Source organism: Chlorocebus sabaeus, chromosome 17, assembly GCF_047675955.1.
Source record: "Chlorocebus sabaeus isolate Y175 chromosome 17, mChlSab1.0.hap1, whole genome shotgun sequence".
Lineage (NCBI taxonomy): Eukaryota > Metazoa > Chordata > Mammalia > Primates > Cercopithecidae > Chlorocebus > Chlorocebus sabaeus.
In genome coordinates, this window is record NC_132920.1 from 34,810,861 (window position 1) to 34,824,433 (window position 13,573).

At 41.5% G+C, this 13,573-nt stretch overlaps 1 protein-coding gene and 1 non-coding gene across 3 annotated transcripts in view; one reads left to right on the forward strand and one right to left on the reverse strand.

Moving 5' to 3' along the window:
• ILRUN (inflammation and lipid regulator with UBA-like and NBR1-like domains) overlaps positions 1-13,573 on the reverse strand; it is a 114,348-nt gene that overhangs the window by 95,183 nt on the left and 5,592 nt on the right. The gene's annotated exons all lie outside the window — the stretch shown is intronic.
• On the forward strand, positions 3,011-3,114 carry LOC119626882 (small nucleolar RNA U13). The gene has a single exon (XR_005243073.1). It is a non-coding gene; the product is annotated as a small nucleolar RNA U13 (small nucleolar RNA).

A 13,573-nucleotide genomic window follows, 5' to 3' on the forward strand; every position in this document is an offset into this window, starting at 1 on the left:
ACGTCATACAAGAGTAGGGTGGGCCTTACAACCAGCTGACTGGTATCCTTATAAGGGGAAGGAGATTGGAGACACACAAGGAAAGCCACGTGACTACTAAGGCAGACACTAGAGTGATACAGCTACAAGCCAAGGAAGGCCAAAGATTGGAAGGAGCCACCAAAAGCTAACAAGAGGCAAGAAGGGATGCTGCCCTAGAAACTTCAGAGGGATCACGGACCTGCTAACACCCTTAATTTGGAACTTCTAGCTTCCCAAACTACAAGGAAGTTACTTTCTGTAGGTTTAAGCCACCCAGTTTGTGTTATTTCTTAAGCAACACTAGGAAACTCATACAATGTGTGAAACACAGTAATCAGAAGCATAGGCTACTTATGTTTGAATTCCATTTCCACCCATGTGACTTTAGCTTATTTAACCTCTTTAAGCCTCTTTTCCTTTTGTAAAAAATGAGGATAACAGTATTCATTTCCTAGAATTATTGTATTAAATTATACATTAAATATAAATCACTTAAAACAGTATCTAGAATATAGTAAATGCCCCACTTTTATAAAGCAAGCACAGGTACAACACACAAAATATGTTATTAGAATATACATATATCAAAAGGTTAACATTTTTATCTCTGGGTCCCATTATTATGGCTTTTTTGTGTTTTGTTTTGTTTATCAGAACTTTCTAATTTATCTGCAATGAACACAAATCATGTCTCTTTTTTTTTTTTGAGACAGTCTCGCTCTGATGCCCAGGCTGGAGCGCAGTGGCGCGATCTCAGCTCACTGAAACCTCTGCCTCCTAGGCTCAAGTGATTCTCCTGCCTCAGCCTCCTGAGTAGCTGGGATTACAGGCACCTGGTTAATTTTTGTATTTTTAGTAGAAACAAGGTTTCACCATGTTGGCCAGGCTGGTCTCGAACTCCTGACCTCAGGTGATCTGCCTGTCTCGGCCTCCCAAAGGTGTGAGCCACCACGCCTGGCCTATTTTTTATTATTTTTCTTTCTATTTTTTTTTAACTTTTTTTTTTTTAAACTTTTTGCCAACATTCAGATTCTAACAATTTTTCTTCTTCAGAGCAAGACTGGAAGTTTATTTTAAAAGGCTTTAGAACAGGAAAGAAAGAAAAAGTACACCTGGAAGAGACCCAAGCGGGCAACTTGAAGTTAAGCACTGTTTATGTCATAGTAAAATACAATTATTTTAAAAATTTAAAAATAAGGTAGGGCTTCCCTGTCATAGTTGTATGCAAACCCCAACCCCTAGCCAGTCGTTTCCACTCTTCTCAAGGCCTGTTATCAAAGTGTTTTTTAAAAAAAAAAAGTAAAAAATAAAATTTACTTTAGAAAATAAAACGCTGACCGGAAAGCACTTTAGAAGCATATCATGTATCATTCAATCAATCATTAGAAGGTGGCTGCTTCATAAGAGGCTGTGAATCACTGACCTCAAGCACAATAATTCAAGTGTGAACCCTCAGAAACACTTGACAGACCTGAGGCTCAAAACACACTAAAAAAAGCACAACTATTCATTTTAAAAGGTAGGTTTTTAAAACCTCAGTACATAGTGGGGTTGATCCTCTATATTTGGGAATAAACTGCTCCCACTCCCAAGACAAACATTAACTTTAGCAAATGAGAACACCATTTACTAAATCAATTACCCTTCCAACAAGTGAAAATTGTATTCATCTTCTCTGCACAAGGTGATTTAGAAAGAGTTAAACCCTTTCATCAGGTGTAGTGGCTCACGCCTGAAATCCCAGCACTTTGGGAGGCCAAGGTAGGAGAACTGCTTGAGCTCAAAGAATTTGAGACCAGCCAGCCAACACAGCAAGACCCCGTCTCATTTTAAAAATAAAAATAAAGAGTTAAACCTTTTCAGTTTTAGTCCTGTTGCATTTTGGGTTTCTTGTTCTCCGACAATATCATGTAAATAATATTGTCAGATGAGCTTACTACTAGTTTACTTCTTAACAAAGCAAAACTAAGTTTTAATAAAATTATACATAATTACTGGATAAGAATTTGTTGCTTAATGAGAAGCGATTTTACTATATTTCAAACGACAAAGTCCACCACTACACTGTTTTTTGTTTTTTGTTTTTGAGACAGTCTTGCTCTGTCTTCCAGGCTGGAGTGTAGCGGTGCGACCTCAGCTCACCGCAACCTCTGCCTCCCGGGTTCAAGCGATTCTCCTGACTCAGCCTCCTGAGTAGTTGGGATTACAAGCGCACACCACCACGCCCAGCTAATTTTTACATTTTTACTAGAGACGGGGTTTCACCATGTTGGCCAGGCTGGTTTCGAACTCCTGACCTCATGATCTGCCTACCTCGGCCTCCCAAAGTGCTGGGATTACAGGCATGAGCCATCATGCCCAGCCTCGTTTATTTTAAGACAGGGTCTTGCTCTCTCACCCAAGCTGGAGTGCGATGGGGCAATCTCAGCTCACTGCAACCTCTATCCTTTTTTTTTTTTTTTTTTTTGAGACGGAGTCTTGCTCTGTCGCCCAGGCTGGAGTGCAGTGGCACAATCTCGGCTCACTGCAAGCTCTGCCTCCCAGGTTCACGCCATTCTTCTGCCTCTGCCTCCCAAGTAGCTGGGACTACAGGTACCCGCCACCACACCCGGCTAATTTTTTTGTATTTTTAGTAGAGACAGGGTTTCACCGTGTTAGCCAGGATGGTCTCGATCTTCTGACCTCGTGATCCACCCACCTTGGCCTCCCAAAGTGCTGGGATTACAGGCGTGAGCCCCTGTGCCCGGCCAACCTCCATCTTCTGAAGTGATCCTCTCATCTCAGCCTCCCGAGCAGCTGGGACTACAAGCTCATGTCACCATGCCTGGCTAATTTCTGTATTTTTTGTAGAGTTGGGGTCTCCCTATGTGGCCCAGGCTAGTCTCAAACTCCTAGACTCACACAATTTGCCTGCCTCGGCCTCCCAAAGTGCTGGGATTACAGACATGAGCCACCACACCCAGAACATTGTTAATTTTTAAAAATATCGATCCTTTTGTAGTTCATAAGCGTGATGATTGGGTGTTCACACTTATGTGAGACATGTGCCTCCCTCAAACCTTGTTATGACATTTGCACATTATCTCTCTGATGTGAAAATAAAATAAAATAAAATAAAAATCCAGTCAGAGCAACATAGGGAGACCCCATCTCTACAAAAAATTTTTAAAAATTAGCCAGGCATGATGGCACACAGCTGTAGTCCCAGCTATTCGGGAGGTTGAGGTGGGAGGATTGCTGGAGCCGGGAAGTCGAGGCTGCAGTGAGCCATGATCATGTCACTGCACTCCAGCCTGGATGACAGAGCAAGACCCTGTTACCCCAACAAAAAAAAACAAAACCAGAACCTTTCGTATAAAAACTACCTTTTTGATCCTGTCTCAAAAAAGAATATATATATACATACACAAACACGTGTGTATAAATACACACGTGGGTTTGTGTATTTGTATATATGTGTATACATGTGTATATATGTGTATGTGTATATATATGTATATATGATCAGCCTATCCAAGTACTCTGACAACTAAATTCAGTTCCCACTCAAACAATGGAGGTATAAGGGCCTTGGTATCTACTACTCTGAAGAGTAAAGATAATCAACAGCAGTAACTACAGCTGTTTAAAAAGTTTATATATATAATTTTACATACATACACATGCATAGAAAATTTTATGTTATATATATACACACATATATATATTGCACAGAATATTCTGTGCAATGGGGCAATCTCAGCTCAGAATATAGTGCACAGAAATTTTCTAAAAGGTCAGAAGAAATAGTTAGCAGTGGCTGTATCTGGAAACAGGAGTGGTTTATGCTTCTCATCTTTAGTACAGGGGTTACAAATGAGTAGCCCAAGGACTACATTCTGCCTACAGATGTGCTTTATATTTGGTCTTCAGTGTGTTAAAAATACTTGAATTAATTGACAACATTTAAAAATCAGGACATTTCAGCCAGTCACAGTGGCTCATGCCTGTAATCCCAGTACTTTGGGAGGCCGAGGTGGGCAGATCGCTTGAGCTCTGGAGTTTGAGACCAGCTTGGGCAACATGGCAAGACCCCGTCTCTACTAAAAATGCAAAAACTTAACTGGCCATAGTGGCAGGTGCCTGTGGTCCCAGCTACTTGGGAGGCTGAAGTGGGAGGATCACTTAGAGACCAGGGAGGTGTATGGGGGACTGGAAGTTGCAGTGAGCAGTGATCCTGCCAATGCATTCCAGCCTAGGTGACAGAGCGAGACTTGGCACCCCATCCCCCCAAAAAAATAACAGAACCAGGGCATTTCCTATAAAAACCTGTATTTTTTACTTCTCTTGAAAAAAATAGAAAAATCTAACACTGGGCCCTCATTCTAGCAGGGCAATATTTAAGGCAAGTATCAGACATGCTCCTTACAAAGGCAAGGCTTTCCAGTTCACACACCTTCAGTTGTTACCCATCTGGCACCTAAACATATTTTAGTTTGCAACCCCTGTTTAGACTATTCTAAACTATTTGTACTTATTATGCACTTATATGACTTTTTAAAGCTTCTCCTCAATGGAAACGCAATAGCAATGATCTAAGAGAACTTTAGAGAGCTTACAAAATATTTTTGTCCATTCACATCTAAATTACTCAGTAACATAGGCAAAAGAAAAAAAATTAAGCCTTTTCTCCCATCTACCCTCACATGTTACTTCAACAAATGTTTACTGAGCACCTACTATGTACAAAGCAGTGCATAAAAGGCTTAGGGAGAAACAAAGGCTGTTAGGGGGCGCTGTCCTCTTAAAAGTGTGTTTCTATACACAATAAACACTATAAAAAGGAGAGTGGAGTTCAAATAAGAGTACACTACTAGGAACAGGATCAGTATGTCAATTTCAGAAAAACAATAGGACTTCTTCAGGGAGAAAGGAAAGAATAGCATTCTAAGTAGGAGAAACAAGTTTAAAACTGGGAGAGCAAAAGTTTATGTGGGAATGAGCAACAGCCTAGTTTGAACAAAGCAGAGAAAAGCAGAACATTCATTGCAAAGATACGCCAGGAAAGGCAGAAGTAGGTAAACTGGGACCAGTCTTTGCAGGGTCCTGAATGAATGTCAAGCTAAAGCTTGCTATTCTGTATCTGGTAAGCAACAAGGCCCTGCTAGAGGTTTCTAAGAAGGGCCTAGATTGAAGCTGTGATTTAGAAATATTGATCTAGTAGTGGTATGTCCACAAAATAGACTGGAAGGAAGAAAGCCACATGTAGAAAACCGACTTGGACTATGCCTAATGTTACTCTGTTAAACTAGTAACATAATCTGCAAACTAAGGCAGTGGCAGTGGGAATGGAAAAAAAGAGACATTTGGGAAGTACACTACCAAATCCAGGTGAAAATTAACTGGATTTGGCAAATGAACTGGGGTCTCCAGGAAAGAGAGGACCTTAAAGATAACTCAGTTCAAGTCTAATTTCTGGGAGACCACTGAAGCTACAAACAGAACAAGGAAAAGTTAGAAAGAAAAACTGGCTGGAGGAAGGAAAAGGATAAATTGACCTTTAATGATTTTTATTTTTAAATTTTTTATTTTTTTAAAGACTGGGTCTTGCTATGGAGTGCAGTGGCTATTCACAGATGTAATCCCACTACTGATTAGCACGGGAGTTTTGACCTGCTCCATTTCCAACCTGGGCTGGCCCGCCCCCTCCTTAGGCAACCTGGTGGTCTTCTGCTCCCTCCCAGGAGATCACCATATTGATAACGAACTTAGTACAGACACCCAATCAGCATAGCGCACTACAGCCCAGAACTGCTGGGCTCAAGCAATCCTCCTGCCTCAGCATCCCAAGTAGCTAAGACTACAAGCGTGCACCACCGCACCTGGCAAATTGACCTTTTAAACACATCCAGTTTTGAATATCAACGGAACATTCATAAGTTTTCTGCCCCGACCAGAAAATCCTGCACACTTTTATTCTGGCCCAACTTTTAGTGATGGCTGAAGAGAGCAAAATATATATTTACTACACCTAAAGGATATATTTAGTACAGAGCTAATGAGAAGCCAGTCCCAGAGCAGAAACATGATCAAAATTAAGCTCCACAGAGTAAAGCTGGTCCCCATCTTATACCATACACAAAAATTAATTATACAAAACTGATATCTATATACAAAATGGACCAACCACCTAAATATAAACAACTAAAACTATAAACCTCTTAGAAGAAAACAAAGCGATAAATCTTCATGACCTTGGATTTGGTAATGAATTTTAAGATACGACATCAAAAACACAAGCGAAGAAAAAAAGAATTGATATGGACCTCAGCACATTAGGAACATGCGTGCATCAAAGGACATTGTCAAGAAAGTGAAAAGACAGCCTAAAGAATGGGAGAAAACAGTGCAATTTATATAACCAATGAAGGTTTCATATCCAGAATATATAAAGACTTCTTCTTAAAACTGACCAACAAAAAGACAACCCAATTTAAAAACAGGCAAAGCCTTTTTGTGCTGACAGTGCTCCAGCAAACATAATGAACACTCCTAAAAGCCACCAGACTCTCTATAAGAAGTATGGCAAACAACAACCCCACAAAGTAACACAGTATAAGAAAGGCAAGGATTCTCTGTATGCCCAGAGAAAGCAGCATTATGACAGGAAGCAGGGTGGCTATCGTGGGCAGACTAAGCCAATTTTCCAGAAAAAGGTTATAACTATAAAGAAGATTGTGCTGAGGCTAGAGTGCATTGAACCCAACTGCAGATGTAAAAGAATGCTTGCTTTTAAGACATACAAGTATTCTGAACTGGGAGGAGATAAGACAAGAAAAGACCAAGTAATCCAGTTCTAAATGTCATCTTTAATTTTATTATGAAGACAATACAATCCCATGGTTAAGTTCACTTCATCTGGTTGCTGTTGGTCTTTTGGGAGGGAATAAACTAGAGTCATCAACAAAATTCCTCTGGAGGTGGGGGAAAGAAATGGGCAAAGGACTTACATGGATATTTCTCCAAAGAAGATATACAAATGGCCAACAAGCACATAAAAATATGTTCATATAATTAGTAATTAGAAAAATAAGAACCAAAATCATAATAAGGTACCAATCCATACCCACTAGGATGGCTATAGTTTTAAAAAGAAAAATATTGGCTGAGCGTGGTGGCTCACACCTGTAATCCAAGCACTTTGGGAGGACAAGGCAGACGGGTCACCTGAGGTCAGGAATTTGAGACCAGCCTGGCCAATAAGGTGAAACCCCGTCTCTACTAAAAGTGCAAAAAATATTAGCCGGGCGTGATGGCACACACCTGTAGTCCCAGCTACTTGGGAGGCTGGGGCAGGAGAATTGCTTGAACCCAGGAGGTGGAGGTTGCAATGAGCCAAGATTGCGCCACTGCACTCCAGTCTGGGCAACACAGCAAGACTCCATCTCAAAAACTATATATATACACACACACACACACACACACACACACACACATATATTCCATTAAACTGGAAGTTTAAAAGAAAGAAAAATAACAAGTGTTGGCAAGGATGTGGAGAAATTGGGACCAACTCATACATTGCAGCTGGGAATGTAAAATGATTCAGCCACTGTGGAAAACAGTTTGGTGATTCCTCAAAAACAGAATGACCATATGATCCAAAAATTCCATTCCTAGATACATACTTAAAGGAACTAAAAAAGGTACTCAAACAAATACAGGTACACACATATATTCAAAACTTTACTACTCAGAACAGTCAAAAGACAGAATGTCTAACAAATATCTACCAATGAATGAACAGATAAAACAAGTTGTGATATGTATATACAATGGAATACTATTCAGCCATAAAAAAGAGTGACGCCAGGGGTGGGAGTTGGGGGGTGGCTCACGCCTATAATCCCAAAACTTTGGGAGGCCAGTGCTGGTGGATCCCTTAAGCCCAGGAGTTCTAAACAAGTTTGGGCAACATGGCAAAATCTTGTCTGTACAAAAAATACAAAAATTGGCTGGGCATGGTGGCACATGCCTATATCCCAGCTACTTGGAAGACTGAGGTGGGAGGATGGATTGAGACCAGGAGTCGAAGCTGCACTTAGCCATGATAGCACCAGTGCGTTCCAGCCTGGGCAACAGAATGAGACTCTGTCTCAAAAAAAAATAAGAAATAAAAAAAAATGAAGTACTGATACATACTACAACATGGATGAACCCTGAAAACATTATGCTAAATGAAAGATGCCATGGCAAGAAACATAGGCTTCATTAAAAGAAACCAAAAAAAAAAAAGCCTGGGCACAGTGGCTCATGTCTGTAATCCCAGCACTTTTGGAGGCCAAGGCAGATGGATCACTTGAGGTCAGAAGTTCAAGACTAGCCTGGCCAACATGGTGAAACCCCATCTCTACAAAAAATATAAAAATTAGCCAGGCGTGATCTTGCATGCCTGTAATCCCAGTTACTTGGGAGGCTAAGGCAAGAGAATCGCTTGAACCTGGGAGGCAGAGGTTGTAGTGAGCTGAGATCATGCCACTGTACTCCAGCCTGGGGTAGCAACAACAACAAAAAGACACAGACACAAAAGGACAAATACTGTACAATCCTATTTACATGAAATATCCACAGGAGGCTGAGGCAGGAGAATCACTTGAACCCGGGAGGCGGAGGTTGCAGTGAGCCGAGATCATGTCATTTCACTCTAGCCTGGGCAACAAGAGTGAAACTCCATCTCAAAAAAAATAAATAAAATAAAATAAAATAAAATAAAATATCCAGAATAGGTACATACATAGAGACAGAACTCAGACTGCTCATTGCCAATGGCTAAGGAGAGAATAGTCTTTTACACCAGCTTAATGGGTGTAAAGTTTCATTTTGGGGTTATGAAAAAATCTGGAACCAAGAGAGAGGTGGTGGCTGCACAACACTGTGAATGCACTAACCACCACTGAATTGTTCATTGTGATATGTATATACAATGGAATACTATTTAAAACAGTTAATTTTGCCAGGCATAGTACTGCACACATGTAGTCGCAACTACTCAGGGAGCTGAGGTGGGAGGATCACTTGAGCCTCGGAGTTCAAGGCTGTAGTGTGCTATATGATCATGCCTGTAAACAGCCACTGCACTCCAGCCTGGGCAACATAGTGAGATCTCGTCTCTAAAAAAATTAAAATTAAATAAATAAAAATAAAATAGCTAATTTTACATGGTATCAATTTCACAATCTTATTTTAAAAATCAGCAATATTCCAAATCAAAAATAAAAGTGAGCTCCGCATCTTGTCATGCCTTTATTTCGTTAACCACATTCTAGACAAGCCAATCTTCTATATGGCTCCTGCTCCACCTGCTCTTCCTTTATTTCAACTAGAAAATATCTTCTGACTATAATATGCTGCTTTTCCATCAATTCTAATCCCCCAACCATTTCAAAACTTACTTCTTTTTTTTTTGAAACAGGGTCTTGCTCTGTTGCCTAAGCTGGAGTGCAGTGGTGCGATCTCAGCTCACTACACATCCCCTGGGTTCAAGCGATTTTCCTGCCTCGGCCTCCCAAGCAGCTGGAATTACAGGTGCACACCACCATGCCTGGCTAATTTTTTGTATTTTTTTTTAGTAGAGATAGGGTTTCACCATGTTGGCCAGCCTGGTCTCGAACTCCTGGCCTCAAGAGATCTGCCTACTTTGGCCTCCCAAAATGCTAGGATGACAGAAAACTTAACTTATAAGCAACTTGCGCATAGCTGGCACTCAATCCTTGTGAATTGCTGGTTCTATTCAATTCAGTCCACTCCAATCTGTTCTGAAAGTTTACTGTTAATACAGAATTAAGATATGAATGTTTCTTCTTATCATCCTATAACTTTTCTCTGATAGTCTCAGGTATGTGAGTTTCCCATTAGAAAGAAAATTATGATACGGGCTGTCCTCTGCTTTTGCATTACACCATCTGCTAGGGATCTAACCAAAATACATTTGTTTAATATTGCCTGGTTGATAGTTTTTGCTATTACGTGACAGATACATTTAATGGGAAATGGGAGGTGGTAAAGAAACCACCTTTGCCCACTCTGGCTATAATGGTGATTAGCTCTGACATGATGTATGCTCAGAAATGCAAGTCCTACAGTAACAGCACAGCAAAAAGAAGACTTTCTGCAGGATAGCAACGTACTTTTTACTGTGTTCCTTTAAAAATAAAGTGAACCGGCCGGGCGCGGTGGCTCAAGCCTGTAATCCCAGCACTTTGGGAGGCCGAGACGGGCGGATCACGAGGTCAAGAGATCGAGACCATCCTGGCTAACACGGTGAAACCCCGTCTCTACTAAAAAATACAAAAATCTAGCCGGGCGTGGTGGCGGCGCCTGTAGTCCCAGCTACTCGGGAGGCTGAGGCAGGAGAATGGCGTGAACCCGGGAGGCGGAGCTTGCAGTGAGCTGAGATCCAGCCACTGCACTCCAGCCTGGGCTACAGAGCGAGACTCCGTCTCAAAAAAAAAAAAAATAAAAAAAAAAATAAAGTGAACCTGGCTGCTCTATTTGTAAACTATTCTACATTATACCAAGAGTCCCAATGTGCATGTGCCCAAAAAAAAAAAAAAAAAAAGACCAAAAAAACTGGAAAATAATCCCCACACTTTGGGATGTTGAGGCAGGAGGGCTGCTTAAGGCCAGGAGTTCAAGACCAGCCTGGAAAACATGAGACCCGTCTCTTTACAAAACAAAATAAATTAGCCAGATGTGGGTGGCACAGACCTGTAGTCCCAGCTATTCCGAAGCTGAGGTGGGAGGATCACTTGACACCAGGAGTTTGAGGTTACAATGAACTAACATCACCACTGCACTCCAGCTTGGGCCACAGGGCAAGACCTAGTCTCTTTAAAAAAAAAAAGGCTAGGCACGGTGGCTCACACCTGTTATCCCAGCACTTTGGGAAGCCAAGGTGGGAGAATTACTTAAGCCCAGGAGTTCAAGACCAGCCTGGCCAGAATAGTGAGATAGTGAGACCTCGTCCCTTTAAAAAACAAACAAACAAAAAGTGCAGCCTGGGCACCATAGGGAGGTCCAGTCTCCACAAAAATTTTAAAAAAAGAAAATTAGCCGGGCATGATGGTGCATGCCTGTGGTCCCAGCTACTTGGGAGGCGGGGATGGGAAGATCATTTTTGCCCCAGAAGTCCAGGCTGCAGTGAGCTATGAATGAACCATTGTGCTCCAGCGTGGGTGACAGAGTGATACCCTGTTTCAAAAAAAATAAATAGGCCAGGCGTGGTGGCTCACACCTGTAATCCCAGCACTTTGGGAGGCCGAGGTGGGCAGATCACCTGAGGTCAGAAGTTCGAGACCAGTTTGGCCAATACGGTTAGACCCATCACTATAAAAAATACTAAAATTAGCCGGGTGTGATGGTGCACGCCTGTAATCACAGCTGCTCGGGAGGCTGAGACAGAAGAATTGCTTGAACCCAGGAGGTGGAGGTTACAGTGAGCCGAGATCCTGCTACTGCACTCCAGCCTGGGCGACAGAGAGAGACTCCGTCTCAATCAATCAATCAATCGATAAGAATGTCCAAAGAACTCTCAACCTTTTAAAAAAATGCAATAGAGTACAAAATATTCTACGGCTGTTATGTAGCCCTTCCTTGCCCTCTTCCTATAACTACTGTTTGACACACATTTATTTAAGGAAACCAATATTAATAGCAAGTATTATCTCTATCATAAAGGAATGTTTTCCTAGATTTACACATATAAACCACGGCATAGATGAGAAACTCATTTAGCATGGGTGACTAAGAAACGGATTACCAGGCAGAGAAGGCACTGTGCGATAAGAGGTACAACTGATTTTCACATCTAGATTCTAATTTCATTTCACTGATTTGTGGTTATATCTTTATCTAGTAGGGTGTTTCTGACAATGTTGAGAAAGTTAATAGGACATTATATTTTACGGAAATATTTTTCCTAAGTTACTTTTCTTTTCTTTTTTTTTTTTTTTTTTGAGACAGAGTCTCGCTCTGTCACCCAGGCTGGAGTGCAGTGGCCGGATCTCAGCTCACTGCAAGCTCCGCCTCTCGGGTTCATGCCATTCTCCTGCCTCAGCCTCCCGAGCAGCTGGGACTACAGGCGCCCACCACCTCGCCTGGCTAATTTTTTGTATTTTTTAGTAGAGACGGGGTTTCACCATGTTAGCCAAGATGGTCTCGATCTCCTGACCTCGTGATCCGCCCGTCTTGGCCTCCCAAAGTGCTGGGATTACAGGCTTGAGCCACCGCATCCGGCCCTAAGTTACTTTTCTAGAAAACATCTCTTCCACCCATAGAGGACGCAAGTAGAATTCCAAAACATACACACTGCTCCCTGAAGATACCTGCAGGCAACCTAGGATGTTGCAATACCACAACTGCACAGCACTAGCCTAATTAGGAGGTAGAGAAACATTGTCTATATGCTATTAAAAGATATTTTATCTACTGCTATACTGAGAAATAAGGCCAGTACTAACTCCTAAGTTAATGTCGTATAAAAATCTAGAAGAGTTATTTGACTCTTGTCACTAATGCTAAACAACTCACAATGAACACCTAATGTAACATCGAACTGTACACCTTAAACTGATTAAAATGTGGGCGTGGTGGCTCACGCCTGTAATCCCAGCACTTTGGCAGGCTGAGGCAGGTGGATCACCCGAGGTCAGGAGTTTGAGACCAGCCTGGCCAACATGGCAAAACCTCATCTCTACTACTAATACAAAATTAGCCAGAGGTGGTGGCCCATACCTATAATCCCAGCTATTTGGGAGGCTGACGCACAAGAATTGCTTGAATCTGGGAGGTAGAGGTTGCAGTGAGCCGAGAATGTGCCACTGCACTCCAGCCTGGGTGACAGAGTGAAACTGTGTCTCAAAAAAAATAAATAAATAAAAAATAAAAAATAAATAAATAAATAAATTGATTAAAAGGGTAAATTTTGTTACATATATTTTACCACAAATTCTTAAAAAGTGAGGTAAGCTCTCCGCTGAATCTTATTGGTTTCCCATTAAAAAAAAAAAAGCCAATTAGACTACATTAAAAAACATGAACCCATTAAATTGAACATGTTTAAATTTTACATAGTTGAAAACTTTTAGTAATTTCAATAATAGAAGCTTTCTGACCTCTTAACAGAGTATTTATTAGATATCCTCCCTCCATCTCCAAGGAGGACATACACAAACGAAAAAGGCTTAAATCGTAGCAAGGAAGGTTTAGTTTTAACATAATTCTAACTGGAAAGTAATTAAACATTATAATAAGGTATCATGCAAATCTCTGCATGTAGGGATACAAGAATAGGACAGATGACTATCTTAGAAGGGCTGGACGCAAATCTGCAGGAAAAGTTGGAATAAACTAGAGAATCTCTCTTTTTTTTGAGACGGAGTCTCGCTCTGTGGCCCAGGCTGGAGTGCAGAGGCACGATCTCAGCTCACTGCAAGCTCCGCCTCCTGGGTTCACGCCATTCTCCTGCCTCAGCCTTCCGAGTAGCTGGGACTACAGGCGCCCACCACCACACCCG